The sequence below is a fragment of the Rhinoderma darwinii genome, chromosome 3 (genome assembly GCF_050947455.1).
Source record: "Rhinoderma darwinii isolate aRhiDar2 chromosome 3, aRhiDar2.hap1, whole genome shotgun sequence".
NCBI lineage: Eukaryota > Metazoa > Chordata > Amphibia > Anura > Rhinodermatidae > Rhinoderma > Rhinoderma darwinii.
Genome location: NC_134689.1, coordinates 409,552,110 through 409,575,307, shown reverse-complemented (window position 1 = coordinate 409,575,307; position 23,198 = coordinate 409,552,110). Strand labels below are relative to the sequence as shown.

The following is a 23,198-nucleotide window of genomic DNA, read 5'->3' as shown; positions in this document are numbered from 1 at the left end:
TAAAAAATGGAACAACATTATACGATAAAAATCCATATGAGTTGAGAGGTCAGTAGGACATCAGTCCAAGGAAGATTCTGAAATATCATTAAGACCTCGTGGATTCAATGTCTGTAACTTAAAAATCCAATAGTTCTCCCTTTGTTTCAATTTATAAAATCTATTAGGGACATCACATGAAATGTGTTCAATAGGAATAATATTTAATGTGTCAAACTCTCTGTTGTGAAAAGAGGCACAATGTCGGGAGAGACTGTGTTTCAGAAAACCAGTGTTGACGTTGAATCTATGGTTATTCATTCTAGTACGTAGGCATTGCGTGGTTCTACCAACATATTGCAAGTGGCAAGGACATTCAATCAGGTATACTATATATGAACTGCCGCAGTTAAGAAAAGTTTTAATTTTAAAAAATTCCTTTGTGACTGTAGATGTAAAAGTGGTTTGTCTATGAAGGATGTTATTACAACACAGGCAACGTGGGTGACCACATTTAAAAGCGCCACAAATAGTAGGAAACAATTTAAAACTTGGTAGTTTAGATTTGCGTACTCTGCTAGGCGCAAGGATGTTTCTCAAAGTCTGTGCCCGTCTAAAAGTAATTTTTGGCATATCTGATAAATCGTTAACCAGATGAGGATCATTTTTTAAAATATTCCAATGTTTGGATAAAATAGTTCTAATCATTTTGTTCTCACTGTTAAAAGTCGTAATAAAATTAGTATTTCTATAGGTAGACTCAGTTTTCTTACGGATATGGTTAATACAAAGCTCTTGAGACAGCTTAGCGGCTTTGCACCGTGCTCCCTTAATCAGATTAGTCGGGAAATTCTTTTCCCTAAATCTTTTTTCAAGGACCGTACATTCTCTATTAAAATCACTGTCCTTGGTGCAATTTTTCCTAACCCTTCGGAATTGTCCGAAGGGCACATTTTTTATCCAAGGGGGATAGTGCGCACTTTTAAAATCTAAATAGCTATTAACATCAACTGACTTAAAATGTGTTTTGGTGTTAAAAACATGGTTAGTAAGGTCATAACTGATTGTTAGATCTAAAAAGTCAATTGATGTTACGGAAAAGGTGTGTGTGAAAGATAATCCAAAATTATTATCATTTAAAATCTCCATAAATTTAAAAGCCCCATTCTTATCACCTTTCCAAATAAAAAAGAGATCATCTATGTAACGTTTGTACAATAAAATGTTATCTTTAAAAGGGTGGTCTCCATAGATGTATTCTTCCTCGAAGGCTCCCATATATAAATTCGCATATGATGGTGCAAAGCGTGTGCCCATGGCACAACCCTTGATTTGATTAAAAAACTCATTCCCAAAGGTAAAAAGGTTATGTGTCAGAATAAATTTAATACAGTTACTTAAAAAGTTAGCCTGCGCTGTTGGAATCGCCGTGCTAGTTGCTAAAACGGAATTAATTACTTCTAGGCCCTTGTTATGTGGAATATTACTATAAAGGGCATTCACGTCAGCTGTTAGCAAATGTATTGGAAATATATCTAGATCAGTGTTCAGATTTAGTAATTCTCTTATTAACTGATCAGAATCTTTTAAATAAGAGGGTAAGTTATGCACAAAGGGTTGTAAATGTAAATCTACAAAGTGGGAGAGATTACTTGTTAATGAACCGATTCCAGAAATGATAGGGCGTCCAGGGGGATTAGTAGGAGATTTGTGTATTTTCGGAAGGTGATAAATAAACGGTATGTTAGGAAAGGGAACATGTAAAAATCTTTTTTCTTTTTTTGTAAGTAACCCGTTATTATCAGCTGTGTCAATTAGAACTTTATATTCATGTATGTAAGATGTCAAAGGATTAAAAGATAATTTATGATAAAAAGTGTTATCGGTTAAAATAAGTGAAGTTTCATTCAGATATTTACTTTTATCCTGAATAACAATACCGCCCCCTTTATCTGCGGGGCGGATTACGATGTCTATGTTGTTACGTAATGATTTAACAGCCCTTCTCTCATGTCGTGTAAGATTATCTGTAGGAGTACGGGGATTATCCAATATTCTAAAATCATTACCCACCAGAGTGGAGAAGGTATCAATAAAAGAACCTTGGTGGTGTAATGGATAAAAATCTGATTTTGGACGCACATCTACTGGAACAAATACAGAAGTGGTATCAATCATATTCGGATCAATGCTATTAGAAGGTAATGAATGAGATTTTAAAATAGAAAAATGCCTCATTAGTGTTAGTTTTCTAACAAACCTATTAAGGTCCATGAAAAGTTCAAAAGAGTCCGCTGATGTAGTAGGGCAAAAGGAGAGACCTTTATTCAATAAACTTTCTTTGTGTATACCTAGATTATAAGATGATAAATTAAATATTTTTATAGTTTTGTGCAATTCCTCTTTGTGTTGAATGATATTGATTGATTTACGTCGTTTCTTTCCGCCTCTTCGTCCTCTGTATCTAGTTTTCTTTTTGTTGAGATACGTTGGATTTTCGGAAAGAAATGAGTTATGGACTGAGCTTTGGGGCTCATGAGATAGGGGATCAACAATTCTTGGCTGGTCACTACAGGTGTAAGAGGTGACATTAACAGCTGGGAAGGGAGCCCTAAAAAAGAGACCGTAGAGTGAGTAATATCCGAGGAAGAAGTGGGATAATCCGATTTGGGGTAAGTAGTTATACACCTTTGTTCTTCAAAATGAGAAAAAACTTGACTATTACTAGAATTAATGAACAATGGGTCTTTTAATGATGAAGATTTAGACAGGGGCGAAACTGAGAGAGAAGAGGTGTCATGTGTAGATAGCTGTAACAAAGACATCGAATTTGCTTCAATCGAGTCACTCAAGGGTGAAGTGAGTCGATTTATTATAGGGGTCACTTCCATTTCATCTGGTATTAATTGTAATCGGAGAAGATGAATTTCCAAATCAGACGATTTGAAAGCGTTCATGGGTATAATATGATCAAGGTGGGATGTTATTGGTAAGGTAACTGGTTCAATGGTAGAACATAAAGGGGGATTAGGACCCCTATATACAGGTTTAGGTTTAATCGGCAATGTAGTGATCAGACCGTTTTCCGTAACAGTATTAGGGAGAGAATTTACCGTTTTTCCCTTATTAGTTATATTAGGAATAGGTCTATGTTTAGAGCTATTCCTAAATGATCTACTATAGGTAGTCACATCATTCAATGGCAAGTTGGGTTCTGGATGACTCACTTTCTTGGGTTTTACGTAAGTATTAGATTTGTACGGAGTGTTAATATCTTTGACCAAAGTAGGACGTACATCAGACCTCCAATCACCCAGGGGGTTAATAGTATAATCCGCTCGATCTCTTCTTAGTTTATTCGCTTTTTTTATAATTAAATCCCTTTCATACTTATTCAATCTATTATTGGTGGATAATTCTAGTTGTGGAAAATCTCTATGATCAGAGAACAGGAGTAATTGCTCTCTAACTGCAGATATCTCCTCAATGAGTGATTGACTAAGAGAGGTTCTTTTGTTAAATAATCTCTCCAAAAAACCCATATGACACTGTTTGATATAGGTATTCCAATCAAGACTGAAAGCTGCATCCACGGGGTAAGGGTTATTGAAAAGTAATCTCAAACCTCTGGGTGCAATATTCTCCAAAATGTAAATCTCTAAAAAGCGACAGTCAATATTCTGAAATGCTTCTTTTTTGAGGGTATCCTCTAATGTTAAATAAAGGTCCGTCATTTGTTTCAACAGTTCAGGAGCATGATCAGTACTCACTGCTTCGGAAGTCCTCAAGGCTATGTCCTTTCCAATTAATTGTTGAATAAGAAGTCCACGTAGGTTATCTCTTTCATCGATGAAATCCAACATCTTGTATATTGAAAATGACTCAAAAAACGGAACTTTTGACAGTCAAATTACGAGATCGTAAAGTCTAATCTCGATGTTATGAAGGACGAAAAAAATCAAAAGGACCTGTAGAAAAGCGGCTGCCACTGCAAGGGAGGCTCAGTAACCAGGATAACACATGGGAAATCGACCGGGAAACCACAGAACTCCCAAAGCGGAACAATATCTCCGATTGGAGAGGAAAAGGTCCGACCTATAAGTAAATAAAGAAGCAAAAGGCACGGCGCCACATAGTGCAGGTCAATCAGACTAAAAATAAAGGACAGGATGACTGGGAAAACTTTTCCCCTTGGAAATAGGAAAATAAAAAAGTCTGTCCTTTTTAGGTTTGTGTTTATCCTTATTTAGGATATAATATTCCTCAGGGTTGTCAGAATCTGGAGTATCAGAGACAACCTCTAAGTCTGAACCCCCTGCTGAGAAAGAATCCTCTTGGTATTGAGGAGGTTGAGAGGAAGATTGCCTGGCCTTTTTAGCATGGTGTGATGATTTGGCTTCCTCAAAAGCAACAGATAACTGCTGCTTGAACCACTGCATAAATCCCCTGAAGTCCTCCCTACGAGAGGAATTAATTGGGGTGGAGCACAATACACACAGATCTGACTCCATGTCATCAGCAAGGGGCTGACGCCATTTCCTACAAAGTCTGTGCCTTGAATCCTACCTTTTCTTCTAGAAGCAGACACCTAGATAGGAGCAGAGAGAGACAAACGTATAATAGAAAATGTGCATAGCTGACAGCATAGAGACACATGAGGAGCCATCAAATAGACAGCCATACTAACCTTTAGAAAGCAGAGGGCTGACCAGAGGCAGAGCGCGCCATCATTTTGAAAAGACGTGGGTATCTTATGCCCACTGCGTGTCACATCCATGCCTCTGTAACGCTGAGCAACACTTCCGGATATCGAAAGAGCGCAGGCGACCGGTCCAGCAACTCGTCTCGGACCTCGGCGAAAGGAATGCTCAAGCAGGGAACAATCCCCTTCCTGCTGCCGCTATCTCGGGTGAGGTAGGGTGCCCCGTCGTCGTGTACCAAGGAACGTCTGCCATCTTGGTACACCTTCGCGGCTGAGGGACAGAGACCCAGCCCTGTTTACAGCCCGGATTAAATATTTTCCTTGGCTAGGATAGGGAACTGTCTCCGAACCAACCTAGAGAGAGAGAAAAAATACGCTGGGGCCCGGTTACCAGTACATACCTATAGGGGAAGTCCTTAATTGGTTAATTATTTAATGCTTATTGCTAATTAATCTGTCTCTGCTAAATTGTACCTAGGGGACAAAAACCCATTTGTGTTGTGCTGCCAAGGAAATCAGGAAATACCTACTATAATACTGATCCTATGTACAAGAATATAGCTGCTATAATACTGCCCCTATATACAAGAATATAATTACTATAATACTGCCCCCTATGTACAAGAATTTAACTACTATAATACTGCTCCTATTTACAAGAATATAACCACTATAATACTGCTCCTATATACAAGAATATAACTACTATAATACTGCCCCCTATGTACAAGAATATAACTACTATAATACTGCTCCTATATACAAGAATATAACTACTATAATACTGCCCTTATATACAAGAATATAACTACTATAATACTGCTCCTATATACAAGAATATAACTACTATAATACTGCTCCTATTTACAAGAATATAACTACTATAATACTGCCCCCTATATACAAGAATATAACTACTATAATACTGCTCCCTATGTACAAGAATATAACTACTATAATACTGCCCCCTATGTACAAGAATATAACTACTATAATACTGCCCCCTATGTACAAGAATATAACTACTATAATACTGCCCCTATATACAAGAATATAACTACTATAATACTGCCCCCTATATACAAGAATATAACTACTATAATACTGCCTCCTATATACAAGAATATAACTACTATAATACTGCCCCCTATGTACAAGAATATAACTACTATAATACTGCCCCTATATACAAGAATATAACTACTATAATACTGCCCCCTATATACAAGAATATAACTACTATAATACTGCCTCCTATATACAAGAATATAACTACTATAATACTGCCCCCTATATACAAGAATATAACTACTATAATACTGCCTCTATATAGAAAGGATGCCCTGGAGTTGTAAAAAATATAAAGAAGAGCAACGAAGCTAATAAGGGGCATGGAGAATCTAAGTTATGAGGAAAGTTTAAAATAATTCAACCTATTTAGCCTTGAAAAAAGACGACTATAGGGGGACATGATTAACTTATATAAATATATTAATGGCACATACAAAAAATATGGTGAAATCCTGTTCCATGTAGACCCCCTCTAAAAACAAGGGGGCACTCCCTCCGTCTGGAGAAAAAAAGGTTCAACCTGCAGAGGCGACAAGGCTTCTTTATTGTGAGAACTGTGAATCTATGGAATAGTCACCGCAGGAGCCGTCACAGCAGGGACAGTAGATGGCTTTAAAAAAGGCTTATATAATTTCCTAGAACAAAAAAATATTAGCTCCTATGTGTAGAAATTTTCCCTTCCCTTTTACCCATCCCTTGGTTGAACTTGATGGACATGTGTCTTTTTTCAACCGTACTAACTATGTAACTATATACAAAAATATAACTACTATAATACTGCCCCTATGTACAAAAATATAACTACTATAATACTGCCCCTATGTACAAGAATATAACTACTATAATACTGCCCCCTATATACAAGAATATAACTACTATAATACTGCCCCTATGTACAAGAATATAACTACTATAATACTACCCCCTATATACAAGAATATAACTACTATAATACTGCCCCTATATACAAGAATATAACTACTATAATACTGCCCCCTATATACAAGAATATAACTACTATAATACTGCCCCTATATACAAGAATATCACTACTATATACAAGAATATAACTACTATACTACTGCCCCTATATACAAGAATATAACTACTATAATACTGCCCCTATATACAAGAATATAACTACTATAATCCTGCTCCTATATACAAGAATATAACTACTATAATACTGCTCCTATATACAAGAATATAACTACTATAATACTGCCCCTATATACAAGAATATAACTACTATAATACTACCCACTATATACAAGAATATAACTACTATAATACTGCCCCTATAGACAAGGAAAGAACAGAGTCTGTAGCCAATATATTATTGAAAAGTGTCAATACAAAACTTTATTTAAATATGCACAATAACAAACATTTAAAAAGGTATGTATATAGTAGAAACTCAATAAAAAATGACATAGAGACACAACAGGAGAGCCAGAGTAAGTATAGTGAACCCTTTAGGTATGGGTTTACAGTAAAACTATCACTAGTGTAGCATATAGTAGTTAGATCTTATTACATACTTAGATACTGTTGGAGGGCATAAATGGTCCGGAAAACAAGCATCAGATGATGGGAGTAGTGGGTTTAAACCAGACCCTAAATAAAAAGATAACTAAGATAATCTTACCCATATAGAGTCCTTGGCTGGGTCCCGATGGTCACTGTGTGCGCCCCGACGCGCGTTTCGCGAATGTCCGCTTCCTCAAGGGGGTGTAGTGTGTCTAACCAGGGGGCACCCTATATACCCTGTGGGCCAGGTGTAGTCTATCTACGTTCTGCTCTGTCCAGACGCACTTGGCGCGCATCCGACGACGAAACCGGAAGTGTGGCAGGCCCCACTACCGTCCTCCAGTGCTGCGGCGCACATCCGGACATGCACACTGCACTATCGGAGATACGGGCGTGGCCTGACCCAGTCCCGGCTGCGCACGTCAGGAGCGCGCACCCGATTGGACAGAACAGAATAATGTAAATAGGTAAGTAGGTTAGGGCATCTAATAACCCGTTTAGTGTTTCATAATCTCTAATTTTCACAATTTAGTGTGGTTATACTAACCAAGGAGTCCAAGTGATTACATCTGATTCATTTTTAAACGGCAGTTATTTTTGTGCCTGAATAAGAGCCGAACTCAGGAAAAACGTTGCTCACATGACATAATATTTGACAAAGACAAAAAGAAACATTTGATACTTGGAATAGTGATGCCAACAAATAACCTAAATAAATTAAATAAATGATCAGTTATAGGTATTAAAATACAAAGGTGATATGAAAAGTATATATGTAAAAATTGGTGTGTTACTATGATATATCATTTATAGACATACCTATACCTCACACTTAATGGTATAAAACCCTCGACATCGGAGATACACAGATCTCCAAAAAACGTATACCAAATAAAAAACATAATAAAATAGTGTGCAAAGATTAATATATAAGAGACTGTTGCCATGAGGAACAGTCACGTAAGGTTGTCTGTGAAAGAAACAGGCAATTATAAAGTGCTTATACAAACATAAGAGCAAAATCGTAAACAAGTTACGCAGAAATTAATATATAAGAGACTGTTGCCATAAGGGACAGTCATGTACGGTTGTCTGTGAAAGAAAAGAAACAGGCAACTATAAAGTGCTTATACAAACATGAGAGCAAAATCGTAAACAGGTTACACAAGTAGAGTCCTGGGTATGCTTTATCCACATCGAAAATTCAAAACATGAAGGGTCGTCCAATTATACAAAGTTTTGGTCAGGGATATAGGGATGCCTTCACTGGATACTGGCCAATATATCTCATACCTACTAAAAAAGTGTATGCATTAAAAACTAAACACACAAACATTCCACAGTTTAAAAGTCATAAGACAATATTCTGCTGGTAGTATAGTGGTTATGGCTTCCTCATAAGAAAGGTGCAAAACGTAACTGTTCGTTAAGTCCGGCTGGTGCCATAGATCCTAATTGCACAATCCACCTACATTCTTTTTGTGCCAGGACCTTCTTCACATTACCCCCCCTGATGCCACAACGAATGCGTTCAATCCCCCGGATTTTAAAGGATCTCGGGTTACACCCGTGATAAATTTTAAAGTGTCTGGGCAGGGTTTTGAGTTCGATAGGGTCATCGATCGCTCCCGCTGCAATGATATCTCGCACATGTTCTCTGGTACGTACGCGCAGTTCCCTCGATGTCAGGCCTATGTAGACCTTTGGGCACCCACATACAGCGTAATACACTATATGTGTGGTACTGCACGATATGTAGTCTTTGATCTCAAAAGACTTGGTAGCGTCCACTGATTCGAACTTATTAGTTCTACTAATGTTGGGGCATGCAACACAATTGCCACATGGGTAACAGCCCTTTCTTTGTCCCTGGGATCCGAAAAAGTTAGTTTTTTTAGGGATATAGTGACTTTGAACCAGGATATCACGAAGATTCCTACTCCGCCTGGCCGTCATTGTCGGTTTGTCACTCAGACACAGGGCCAAGGTGGGTTCAGACCTTAAAATTGGCCAATGTTGCCCTAAGATAGTCCTCACTTCATCCCATCTGCTGTTGTAGGTGGAGATGAACCTAACGGCTGTTTTTCCCACTGTAGGGATCTTACTCCTCAACAGGTTTGCACGAGGGGTCTTTTTTGCTCTCCGGTACCCTGCCTTGATGGACCTATTGCTGTACCCCCTGTCTTCAAATCTAAGATCCTGAGACTGATGTTCAAACAGATGGTCAGTAGAGCAGATCCGCCTCATCATGAGGAATTGGCCAACTGGGATGGCTTTAATGGTGGAAGGAGTGTGGGAAGAGGATGCATGCAGCAATGAATTAACGGATGTTGACTTACGGTAGACGTCCGTCTGAAGGAAGCCACTTGCATCCGTAAATATTAGTAGATCCAAGAACTCAATCTTGGATGGGTGGAATGAGTAAGTCAGTTTTACGTTCATCTGATTAATATTAAGTTGCTGCATGAAATTCCTCAACTCACACTCCGAACCCTGCCACACAAACAGTATGTCGTCAATATAACGGAGCCAGCACTGCACATGGTCCGCGGCGCGAGCGCCATCCCCATGGAAAACCTGCCTCTCCCAAAAACCGAGAAACAGGTTTGCATAGGATGGCGCACACGCCGCGCCCATGGCAGTGCCTTGAATCTGTAAATAAAAGTTGTCCTTGAATACAAAGATGTTATGGCTCAAAACATACTGGAGTAGCTCCACAATGAGTTCACATAGTTCATCATCCCAGTTGCTGGTCCCCAGGAAGAAGCGTACCGCCTCCAGACCATCCCCATGTCTAATACATGTGTATAGACTCTCGACATCTGCAGTTACAAGGTACATATCGGGTTCAATCTGAATCCCGTCAATTCCCAGGACATCCGTTGTGTCCTTTACATGTGATGGCAGTTCTGTTACCAACGGCTTTAAGTAGTGGTCTATAAATTTACACGTGGCTTCAAATAATCTTCCCATACCTGACACAATAGGACGTCCTGGGGGTTCCATCAGATTTTTGTGAATTTTAGGCAGAAAGTAGATTGTAGGTATTTTGGGGTCCTCAGTCAATAGTCCCTCACAGATCTTCTTAGTGATAATCCCTTTATCCAGGGCCCTATTCAGAATCTCCTTTAGTTCCAAAGAGAATCTAGATATAGGATTAAACATAAGTTTGGCATAAGTCTGCTTATCTCTTAATTGCCTAAACGCCTCTTTTTCATATTTGTCTGTCGGCCATACCACAATGTTACCTCCCTTGTCAGCGGCTTTGATAACTACGTCCTCATAGGATTGTAGTTCTCTTATTGCTTGTCTCTGAGGGACTGTGAGGTTGTCCCTATATCCAAACTTAGGTATTCGTTTGAGATCATCTACTACCAATTTGGTGAATATTTCCACCTGAGGGCACAGTGACAAGGGGGGAAACTTCGTCGATTTAGGCAGGGCCGACATGGGGAACTTACTTATTACGGTGTTCTGTTCGCATAATAGTTCTTCCAATGCTGACAGGGCCTCCCTTTCCATCTCACTATCAATTGTGAATGCACCATAACCCCTATTATGCAATTTTTGGAGGACAAGTTTTCTAGAGAACAGGTGCACATCCTTTAGAACTGTAAAAAAATCAAAAGGGGCAGTAGGTGAGAACGTTAACCCTTTACTCAGAACCTCATGTTGGGCATCAGAGAGGGAATGCGAAGATAGGTTGATTACCTCCAAGTTGTTACCGGATCTCTTCTCCTGTTGTGGGATCGTTGTTTTTTTGCGCTTGGCATTCCTGTCATATTGTCTTCTTGGCATATAGGCACCCGGGTTATTACCGGTACTGCTAGCAGTCATCGCATCCCTTGTTCTACCCGACTCATCACCAGAGGTGCGTGAAGACATTGAGGAGGATCTTGAGCGTGATATAGGTCTTGATCTCTCATAATTAGACCGCCATTTGTAAACTCTGTTTGATTTATAATCTTGCACATCTCTCTGAAATTTACCTGCTTTAACTGTGCATATCTCTTTTTCCCATTTGGCGTAATCTTTATCCAGCTCTTCCTACCATTTAGCCAGAGTCTCAGTAGAGAACTCTTTTTTAAGATCCAGTTGCATCCCATCTATTTCTCTTTCCATTTCTAGTAGAGTATTACAATTTGATTGAATCAAAAGATTCATAAACCCTCTAGAACAGGTGTCTGCCAATTCCTCCCATTTCTTTTTGAACATATCGTTCTCTATTTCGAAGGAGGGAAAAACCTGGACCCTTAGGCCCCTCGGTATCAACCCTCTAGATATATACTTTTCCAAGAAAGCCTTATTCCACCATAGCCTAGTTCTTTTATTAAGGAGTGATTTAAGTTTAACACTGCGTTCCCTAATATTAACACTACCAGCATCTAAAAACAAATTAGAGTCCTCCTTAAAAATCATGTCTAATTGCGCGAGCCATGACTGATCACGTGCTCGAAAATCCATATTAGGCTGGATACCAGTCGCTGTGAAAAACACAGAAAATTAATTATAACTAATAGTCTCCAAAAGCAAACAGAATTGTTGGGCTAGGTATTGTTCCAAGGAACATCCTCCCACATATATTAATGAGGCAACTCTATAGTACATATATAGACAAGGAAAGAACAGAGTCTGTAGCCAATATATTATTGAAAAGTGTCAATACAAAACTTTATTTAAATATGCACAATAACAAACATTTAAAAAGGTATGTAAATAGGAGAAACTCAATAAAAAATGACATAGAGACACAACAGGAGAGCCAGAGTAAGTATAGTGAACCCTTTAGGTATGGGTTTACAGTAAAACTATCACTAGTGTAGCATATAGTAGTTAGATCTTATTACATACTTAGATACTGTTGGAGGGCATAAATGGTCCGGAAAACAAGCATCAGATGATGGGAGTAGTGGGTCTAAACCAGACCCTAAATAAAAAGATAACTAAGATAATCTTACCTATAAAGAGTCCTTGGCTGGGTCCCGATGGTCACTGTGTGCGCCCCGACGCGCGTTTCGCGAATGTCCGCTTCCTCAAGGGGGTGTAGTGTGTCTAACCAGGGGGCATAATACTGCCCCTATATACAAGAATATAACTACTATAATACTGCCCCTATATACAAGAATATAACTACTATAATACTGCCCCTGTATACAAGAATATAACTACTATAATACTACTTCCTATATACAAGAATATAACTACTATACTACTGCCCTCTATGTACAAGAATATAACTACTATAATACTGCCCCTATGTACAAGAATATAACTACTGTAATACTGCCCCTATATACAAGAATATAACTACTATAATACTGCCCCCTATATACAAGAATATAACTACTATAATACTGCCTCCTATATACAAGAATATAACTACTATAATACTACTTCCTATATACAAGAATATAACTACTATACTACTGCCCTCTATGTACAAGAATATAACTACTATAATACTGCCCCTATGTACAAGAATATAACTACTATAATACTACCCCCTATATACAAGAATATAACTACTATAATACTGCTCCTATATACAAGAATATAACTACTATAATACTGCCCTCTATGTACAAGAATATAACTACTATAATACTGCCCCTATGTACAAGAATATAACTACTATAATACTACCCCCTATATATAAGAATATAACTACTATAATACTGTCTCCTATATACAAGAATATAACTACTATAATACTGCCCCCTATATACATGAATATAACTAGTATAATACTGCCCCCTATATACAAGAATATAACTACTATAATACTGCCCCTATATACAAGAATATAACTACTATAATACTGCCCCCTGTATACAAGAATATAACTGCTATAATACTGCCTCCTATATACAACAATATAAATACTACAATACTGACCCCCTATATACAAGAATATAACTACTATAATACTGCCCCTATATACAAGAATATGTCTACTATAATACTGCCCCTGTGATCGCAATGAGGTCACGTTACGCCTTGATCTCCATGCAGGTTCAAATCAGGTGGGGGGGGGTGCGAGCTCGGAGAAGCAACAGATACACTGAGACGTTTCTCAAAGTAAAAATCCTTCTGACTTTATTTAACCGTAGTGGTCGCATTTATAGCATCAGAACAAAGAACATTCCATAACATATGAGTCATCTGTATATTCAATCCTTACATTCTCCTTTCCCATAAAGCTCATTGGTGGAGAACCAGGTATTCCTTTAGGTTTCCTTTATGCTTAGGGGGGGGGGGTTGGTCAAGTGATTGACCACCATCTGTTTGCAATTTCAAGGGACGGCAAAGCAGCTGCAAACTATTTCCTCTCTTAACCTTTCTAAAATATTCATTCTATTGTAACACATGTTCTCCTTTATAACCTTTCACTTCTTGGGGCCCCAGATACATTATACATATATTTATTCCATAACAATCCCTCCTTTTGTGATTTTACCAACACCTAAATTCCAATGCTACTTCTATCTCCTGATAGCAAGGCTTCGATCCATTTCTTCACTTGATTCACACAGGTATGTAGGTGGGGTAATCTCACAACATTCTTTCATCATAATGTATAGGCCTCTGATTGAATGCTTCCCTTATTTTACAAAATGTATAACAATTAAAACATGTAAGCAATATAAACAATATTATGAAACATATCAAGGGTTGGAATAACACATGCAGTATCTTAGTGGCAGTGGGGGAAAATCCTGTAAATATGTCATACCAGTGATGGGCACTGCATCTTTTATTGCTGACGATAAATTTATTACTTCCCTAGCTGCTATTGTAGCCAATACTTTCACTTTACTTAGAGTTACATTATGGGCTGCTATCAATTTCTTTACGTCTTTAGACTTTTGTAACACTTGTTTTAACTCTTCCAGTGGCAAACTAAAATTTCCATAGGGCAAAGGTTCAGGTACCCATACAGTGGACATTATTTCTTCTAAAGTAGGCAGGAACACTATAGTTTGGTTCCCCCAAGTCAAATGCGTCACATTGTATAGACATCCTGAAAATGGTCCTGTGAGATTAAACTGGCTAAGGGTCTGCTTGTCGTTAGTTATTAAACATACATGCTGTGGAGCTACTTCAATATAATCCTGTAGGTTAGCTTCTGGGATTATAGTGAGTGCGCATACATTATCCTGGTGCTGCATTAGACAGGGTTCATATATCCCTGACTGTTGATTACATACATATCCTTGCTCTGTTAACTGGCACAAATCTATATTCCTTGTCTTATTGTGAGAATCTATGTGTGTTCCTTTCATTTCTGGCATCCAATATTGTCCTAATAATGTCACCGGATCAATCATTACCATTGGCATAACAATAAATTTTGCATAATAGAGTAGGATTTTTCACATTGGATGCTATTAGTCTTCCTGCACACCATTTAGGTGTACACTCAGTATACTCAGGCTGTAACAATAACCACGTATCATTTCTCTCTCCTATGGGCAGAATGTCTGTCCATTGCCTAACATGACTACTAAACAATTTATTCTTAAAATTATTCATCTGTTCTTGTTGCCACATGGTTTTAAGCGTACATACTGTCCAATATTCAAAAGTTGATACATTCTGTAATGTTGTATATTCGGTTAGCATACTTTCATTGAAAACATTTAGGAACAGTTCATCTATAGCTAACCCTTTCTGTTGTATGGCAAAGGTAGTAGGTAACCATGAGGCACCTATCCTTAATGCAGTAGATGTGTCGTCTCCCACTGAGTTTCATTTGTTCATAACTGTTTCTAACTGTATCCCATTCAATACTCCTAATCCCGTTCCTACCCCTCCTAATAGCGGGTCATACCATTCTCTTTCTTGTCTATGACAGCTGGGGGATTCAGGGAAGGAAATATTGAAGTGTACATTCTTTTTCTGCTGTTGGGTTACAGCGCTCTTACAAGTGTGTGGGATTCTTTCCAGACTTTGTACTGTTATATGTGGCTTAAAACTATCTCTTAAAATTGTTATCAAGAATACAAAATATATTCTATTTCTTATTTGGCTATTATTCATACATAATATCATCCCATCAGTTTCTTTTATTACAATCGTAGAGTTGAGCCTCTCCTTGTTGCATCTTTCATATATCTTATTTATCATTTCGTTTCTATTTTTACTGGTTGTACATTTCTATAGATACTGTAAATCTGGTTCATAACAACAAAACAACAGCCCCAGCGTCTCTTCTTGTATGCTAATGTTGGCTGTTTTGTCTATGTGAAGGTACACAGTCCCTCCATGTGGTCCTTTTTCCCAAGTCCCTTCGGTTGTAGTCACATTTGTAGTATAACACGGGGCATTGGCCTTACAGGTGTAGTTACCCTGCATTCTCTACTGTGGCATTCGCCCACCCTGTCCTGAACTGTTCCAGTGATTCTGTACTGATTACGTGTACAGGAGTAGCAGTTCTGCCTTTTTGTATAAGAGCACACGCAACAACCGCCGCAACAACCGCAAAGATCTTCATTCTTCTGGCTGAAGAACCTTTTTACAATGACTGGCGTGAATCCAGCTTGCCTTTCCTTCGAGCTTCACTGAGGTGCTTGTAACGAGTAGGACTTGAAACGGTCCGTCAAATCTTGGCTCAAAGCTCTTCCTCACGTGTCTCTTAACAACGACCCAATCTCCTGGTTCTAGCTTATACGTCCCTTCAACTGAATCAGGACCTGGAATGGAAGCAAAGACTTGTGCATGCACCTTAGTCACTTGTTTGTTCAGCGTTGATACATAATCTGTTAGTCTACCATACTGCATTTGGAGCACCTGTGGAAAATAACATCCTAATCTGGGAGCCGACCCAAATAAGATCTCATATGGGCTGAGACCTGTTCTTTTTGTGGGCGTGTATCTTACTGAGAACAAGGCTAATGGTAGACACTCGGTCCATGGTTTCCCGGTTTCTACCATTGCTTTTTGGTTTTTCAATTTGAGAGTCCCATTTAGTCTCTCAACCTTCCCACTACTTTGTGGATGGTATGGTGTATGTAGGGCTTGACTTATGCCTAGAGCTGACAACACATGGTTCATGATTTCACCCGTAAAATGAGTTCCTCTGTCGCTCTCGATCACCTCTGGAACTCCATATCTGCACACCACCTCGTTGATCAGTTTCTTTGCTGGGGCTACGGCTGTAGCTTTGGTTACTGGAAAAGCTTCTGGCCATCCTGAAAAGAGATCAATACAAACAAGCACATACTCATAGGTACCAACTTTGGGTAGTTGAATATAGTCTATCTGCAGTCTCTGGAACGGATATATAGGTCTGGGTGTGTGCTTCTGTGGTACTTTTACAGTTCTTCCAATATTATGTGTTGCACAGATCATGCATCCTTGTGTAAAACTGCTGGCCATCACACTAAACCCTGGAGCATACCAGGTTTTGTTAACCAAGTCCATCATTGCCGTTTTTGACTGGTGTGTCTGTCCATGTGTTTATTTGGGCCATCATTGGGAACATTGTCTTAGGCAGGCACAGTTTATTCTGGCACTGCCAGAGGCCATCTTTTCGTAGCGTTGCTCCTTGGGCCGTCCACTTGTCTTTTTCTTCTTTTGTTGCTTGTCCTTGAAGTTTTTGCAGTAGTTCCGGGCTTACAGCTGGTCTTGTTTCCTCTGGATCTTTTATCTGACATACGGCTGCTAACACGGGTAGCTTCTGTGATGCTTGCTTTGCCGCTTCGTCTGCCAGGGCATTTCCCCTTTTGTCTCTGGTGAACTCACCTTAGTGTGAGCTTTAATTTTTACTACTGCTACTTCTGTGGGTAACATCAGGGTCTCCATCAAGTATTTTACAAAGTCTGCATTCTTTACAGGTGTACCTGCAGAGGTCAAAAACTGTCTAGCCTTCCATATGGGGCCATAATCGTGTGCAATCCCAAAAGCATATCAAGAGTCAGTGTATATATTTGCTGTCTTTCCTTCTGCATGTTGGCATGCTGCTGCCAGGGCCTTAAGCTCCGCTTCTTGTGCTGAGCGGGACACTGGTAAGGAGGCTGCTTCTAGGACTACATCTTCGGTGGTTACTGCATATCCTGTAAGAAAAGATCCTTCTACACAATACCTTGAACCATCCACAAAGAGTCTGGGTTTTGGAGTGGGTTATCTTTTACATGTGCAAACCCCACTGTTTCCTGGGCCATAAGGGCCATACAATCATGTTCATCAGTTTCAGGCAAAAATTGTGACCATACTTTACCTACGTCTTCTCCCCCTTGCTCCAAAGGCAGTAAGGTAGCTGGGTTCAATGTAGTACAGCGGTGTAAAGTAACCTGCCCAGGAAGAAGAAGTGCACAGGTTAATCTCAAATGTCTTGCTGTTGACAAGTGCTTTAGCTGTACTTGAGTAAGAATAGCAGTAATATCATGTGGTACAAAAACTTGGACTGGAAATGCCAGGACCAAATCTGAGTCCTTGTTTAACATTGAATTTACAGCAATGATAGCTCTCACACATGATGGGGAACCTCGGGCCACAGGGTCTAGTCTAGCTGAATAATATGCTACCGGGCGCTGCTGTGGTCCATGACTTTGTGTGAGAACTGCAGTGGCATGTCCATTTTGTTCAGTACAGTACAAAGTATATGCTTGCGTAGAGGTACTCCATGGATTGGTGTCACAAGCCGCTACCAAACACAACTCCTCCTCATTCAGCTGATAATCCACAATACTTTGAGAATCTCACTTTTATCAGGTTCTGCAAATACTTGATTAATACAAAAACAAATAAAAATAAAACATTCCCAAAAACTTTACATCAAATTAACAATGTCCAGACAAGTTTTGTTTTGCCTTCTCCCTCATCTAAATCCATAAAGACTCGTGTGAGTGATGTCACATCACCTCCTGTGTAACTTTGCTGGAGGGGGATGGTCTCTTACACATAAACCAAAATTGTACCTGATTAGTTCCTTCACCCTTCCCCCCTTTGTGGACTCTGCGAGAGTAATGTAGCAGAGTTCAAAACTACATCTCAACATAACACTAGTTTAACCCCCTGTAATGTACAACAGCCTGAAACAAAAATGACTTTTTCCTAACGAAAATACATTTGATCTTTACAATGACATAACTCATGTGTGAAATCAAAAACAAAACAATTGTAGTTAGTTATTCAACAAAACAGAAAATATTATCTCTGATAACATTAATTACTGCAAACCAATAAACAGTATATAAAAAATAGGGAACGGTGGGGCACATACATTTTCAAACCCCCCGTGTCTCACAGTATCTGTAGTTTAATACATCTGAATTAACATCAAAACACATGAAATCTGATCACATCATAACACATAAATATCGTAACTTTTATAACCAACAGCGCATGCGCAAAAGAGAAGAAATGTATTTCGGTTTGTAGACATTACTGATATATATATATCTCAGCAGTGCATATTGAGATCCCTTTGTCTCATCAGCCCTGCAGACTGCACCCAGTCAGCCCCCCCTCCTCCTCCTCCTCCCAAACACAGCACACTTTAGAGGGGAGGGAGGGGGGTCACAAACTCACAGCTTCTCACACCTTCTTCTCTCACAATCTTAACACTTTCAATGCCGGCAAAACAACATACGTATCTGCAATCATTCATCACACCATTGTATAGGAATTATCTACGTTAATGTTTAACAGTACAATCTGACGGCCACCATCTCTATCTTATAATGACGTGTTGTTTCATCAGTGAACTAGACTGGAACTTCTGTAAATAGAAAAAAAACACTACAAATGACAAAATTAACAAGGTGATTATTTCATACTGATTTGGATGGGCCGGGCGTGGCCACATCAGGGGCAGGGGGTTTCCCACCCACAATGAGGACACACTCAACATGAGGTACGGACGCCATTACCGGGCGTCGGCTGGATCAGCATTTAATGTTGTGTCCATTCATTTCAAGAACAAGATTACATTTCTTATCTCACTAGCAGCTGTTCTTCACCTCCCCCTTCTCTTATCACACTAGTTGATTCTAAATTATACCATATGGGAATTTACTATAAGGTCATTTGCAACATTAAAACAACTACTACTTCTATAACTTCCTTTGCTTTAAACTTTACTTTATAAAATATGAATTTCCTCTGACAACCTCCTGCACTTTTACTTCAGTGTATTAACATTACATACATTTGTCTCTAAAAGATGCTAAAAAGATCTATGAAGATAATGAATATACAAAATAACTGAAATTATTAAAGTATATATTCTATACTGACTACTATAAAGATACATTAGGCTCTTTGTTGCTTTCTAAAAGATGCTACAATCCATCTACTCCAATCTGCTTTGTCATTTGACTCTGTGATTCTGGATTTACAATCCCCTAGTAAACTTACACCATTTTAACCGGTGCTTGCTCACCCATATGCCATACCTCAACCTACTCTGTAATCTGGTGATCGGCCAGACTCTCGTTTGCCGTGACTGTTGCCCATAGCCCTGCTATGATGGAGGGGACTCATACCCTTCTCTCTCAGTTTTTATCTTCACTAACAAACACTATGGCTATTGGCTGTTAGGGAAAGTCCCACACTACGTATCTCCTACGTACACTCTGTATACACTATCCAACTGAGCCAAATTACAACCAACTAAACAATAATCCCACAAAGGATCTGCTCATTATATCATCTATATTTTTCCAGATCTAATCTTCCCGCTTTTCCCATTCCACATGCCTTCATTAACTGATTCGTTCCTTGAGTTGCCTTTTTACCTTCTCTTTCTGCTACTGCCTGTTTGGCTGCCAGTCCTTGTGGGTGCTCATCTCGTAATAGGAACACCAAGTTCCCCATTGTTCACTAGTTATAAGTGGTCGCCTATGGGCAGACCCTAAGTTACGTAGGGGGTAATTTTCCTGATAGGTGAATTTCTTTCTCACCTATTTTAGACAGTTACTTATCCCCTCAAAACTTCTTAATAGGAACACCAAGTTCCTCATCTTGTGACTGTAAGTGGTGGCCTTTTTTGGCACACCCTAAGTAATTCAAGGGGTAGTTTTCCTGATAGACAAATTTCTTTCTTGCCTATTTTCGACAGTTACTTATCCCCTTGATACTTCTTATTTTGTTACAGATTTTAGCTACTGACAGATGAATTTCTTTCTCATCTATTTTAGACAGTTCTAATTTCCGTACTTACTCTTCTACTCTGGCCAGAGAATCTTCCCTTTCACAGTCCTTTTATAACTAGCTTACTTTCTTCGTCTGAGACACCACTCGAGTACGTGCCCTCCGCACCATGACAAATATTCCTAATCCAAATAACAAGGCAAACGTAAAATCAAGCTGTTCTTTTGACATGCCGGATTATCAGATTGCACAAAATTCTGGAATTTTGAGCTGAAAATCAGTGCATGATAATCTCTGCAAGTACCTCAATGCTGTACACACATTTTCGCCATTTTTCCGGATTATCAGATTGCACAAAATTTTCGATTTCCGGGCTTAAATTTAGCCTATCATAATCCCCGTAGTCACCTGAAGCATGTACACATGTTTCTGGTAATTTGCCGGATTATCGGAAGTTTTTTTCCAAAAACAATTTCCTTATTCTAAAATGCATTTGTGACACAAAACTGGGTTTCTACAACATTCATACAAATACTGTCATGGAGATCAGGCACTTTATCCTGAGGGTAGGATTACATATAGACTTGACCAGATTTTTACACTAAAAATACCCTCATGTGGCCCCTCTATCCCTCAGGAGTACTACCGGGAAGGTGACCTACCAGACAGGAAGGTGCAGAGCAGAGTTTGTAAGAATTAAGTCTTCTTACCTTGCTGCAGCAGTGGTCTGCACGTTCCTTCGTCCGGGTGGTCGCCATTCAAGTCCCGGGAGATCCCCTAGGTGGGGTGCCGTCCTTCTGGTCAAGTCCCTGTTTCGGGCGCCAATTTCTGTGATCGCAATGAGGTCACGTTACGCCTTGATCTCCATGCAGGTTCAAATCAGGTGAGGGGGTGCGAGCTCGGAGAAGCAACAGATACACTGAGACGTTTCTCAAAGTAAAAATCCTTCTGACTTTATTTAACCGTAGTGGTCGCATTTATAGCATCAGAACAAAGAACATTCCATAACATATGAGTCATCTGTATATTCAATCCTTACATTCTCCTTTCCCATAAAGCTCATTGGTGGAGAACCAGGTATTCCCTTAAGTTTCCTTTATGCTTAGGGGGGGGGGGGGGGGGGGGGGGGTTGGTCAAGTGATTGACCACCATCTGTTTGCAATTTCAAGGGACGGCAAAGCAGCTGCAAACTATTTCCTCTCTTAACCTTTCTAAAATATTCATTCTATTGTAACACATGTTCTCCTTTATAACCTTTCACTCCTTGGGGCCCCAGATACATTATACATATATTTATTCCATAACACCCCTATATACAAGAATATAACTACTATAATACTGCCCCTATATACAAGAATATAACTACTATAATACTACCCCTATATACAAGAATGTAACTACTATAATACTGCCTCCTATATACAAGAATATAACTACTATAATACTGCCCACAATGTACAAGAATAATACACAGAAGTGGCAGAGGTTCTGGTTAGCTGAAAATTTGAAAATTGACTTTTTTCTAATGACTTATCACTCCATTATTTTGTAGAACTCACCGCGAACCTCTCAGCCTGCAGACCTGGCCAAGAATCTCCGCAGCCCTCCGGATTCTATTATGGTGATCGTTGGACATCATTCGCATGCTTGGGGCGGCATTTCCCTCAGCCTGTTGATGCTCTTGCCTGCCTGAAAGGGAAAGACATCTACATGGTTGGAGACTCCACTCTACGCCAGTGGTTTGAATACCTGGATAGATTTATTCCCAGTAAGAAGTTCATGTTAGAGTTTAGATGTTTTCAGTCTTGATATGAGAAATATTTTTCTATATAATTAACTTTATATTTCCTTAAATCTATTAGACCTTATTGATGATACTGTATGTCCTGTGTGTACAATGATACCATCAAATATACACTATATGTGTGGAGGAGGCCCTCAGAACCTGTCCCGTTGGTGTGGTACCCCAGTCTAACATTGCATGTATGTGTAGATGTGTTTTGTGTGCATCCATCTGTATATATCTGGATGTATCTGTGTACTTATATACATGGGTATGTGTACTTACATGTGTGTACATACTGTATATGCATGTTGATACCCCACATTTTGCTTTAACTCCTTCCCCTAGCTCTAACTTTTTTATTTTCACATTGACATGGCTGTATGAGGTTTTTTGCGGGATGAGTTGTATTTTTCAATGGCACCGTTTTGGGGTATGTAGAATTTTTTTATTAACTTTTTTTGGGGGGTGGGATATAAAAAACCCAGCAATTTAGCCATTGTTCTATGCGTTTTACATTTACGCATATTACTGTGCGGCGTGAATAACATGATACGTTTATTCTATGGGTCAGTACGATTACGGCAATACCAAATATGCATAGTTTTTTTAGGTTTTAGTACTTTTGCAGAATAAAAACACTTTTGAACTAAAATAATTTTATTTTGCATCGCCGCTTTCCAAGAGCCATAACTTTTTTATTTTTCTGTCAATGTCGCCATATGGGGGCTTGTTTTTTACGGGACTTCATTGCTACCATTTTGGTGTACATGGGACTTATTGATCTTTTATTATTATTATTATTATTTTGGGGGTGAAAATGGGAAAACAATAGCAATTTTGCCGTTGTTTTTTGCGTTTTTTTTACGGGGTTCACCTTACGGTTTAAATAATATGATAACTTTATTTTTTGAGTCATTACGATTTACTAAATAAAACCATTTTTTTATGGCAAAAAATGTTTTTTTTAATGTGTACCTTATTAATTTTTATTTCACATTAATTATTTTTTCAGTCTCACTAGGAGACTTCACTAGT

The 23,198-nt window shown here is 38.9% G+C and overlaps 1 pseudogene; it reads left to right on the top strand.

The window, feature by feature from the left end:
* Positions 1–23,198, top strand: part of LOC142750563 (NXPE family member 3-like) — an 84,120-nt pseudogene that overhangs the window by 52,961 nt on the left and 7,961 nt on the right.